Source organism: Octopus bimaculoides, chromosome 3 (assembly GCF_001194135.2).
Source record: "Octopus bimaculoides isolate UCB-OBI-ISO-001 chromosome 3, ASM119413v2, whole genome shotgun sequence".
NCBI classification, from domain to species: domain Eukaryota; kingdom Metazoa; phylum Mollusca; class Cephalopoda; order Octopoda; family Octopodidae; genus Octopus; species Octopus bimaculoides.
This window is the reverse complement of record NC_068983.1, coordinates 36,635,401-36,635,980: the sequence shown is the minus strand read 5'-3', so window position 1 is coordinate 36,635,980 and position 580 is coordinate 36,635,401.

Here is a 580-nt window from a genome sequence, read left to right as displayed (position 1 = left end):
TATATATATATATATATATATATAAAGATTTACTTCTTGTATGTGTGTATTCTATAAGAAAAAAAAAGCATGTACTAACTGAAGTAGAAAAAGGCCACTTCCGAAAGTGGTTATACGGTCAAACTCAAATGGCTGTGAGTCACAACAGCATTTTGTTTTTTGTATGAACATTTTGCATTATATAGTTTAGACACGGATGACATAGAAAGCAGACATGCTGCTGGGCCATGCTGCGTTGGCAGAATTGGAAACGTGAAACATCAACAGGGCACTTCTGGAGAATGGATGACTGGGTTTGTTGTGCCTTTACCCAGCCGGACACACACACACACACACACACACATGGCTCGGTGGTGCGCGGTATGGTAACATGAAGCATCAACAGGGCGCCGACAAAAAAATTTAATATTCTCATTTCCTCTACGAAATTGGACAAAAAGGTTTTCGTGAAATATTATACACTACTTATAATGCATAAGTAGTGTCAATATTTTATCGTCGGAAAATGGCCTAAGATAAAGATAAAACCCAGTGCAGTATACTCAAATCTGATTAATCTGCATTTTTGTGGGGCCCATAG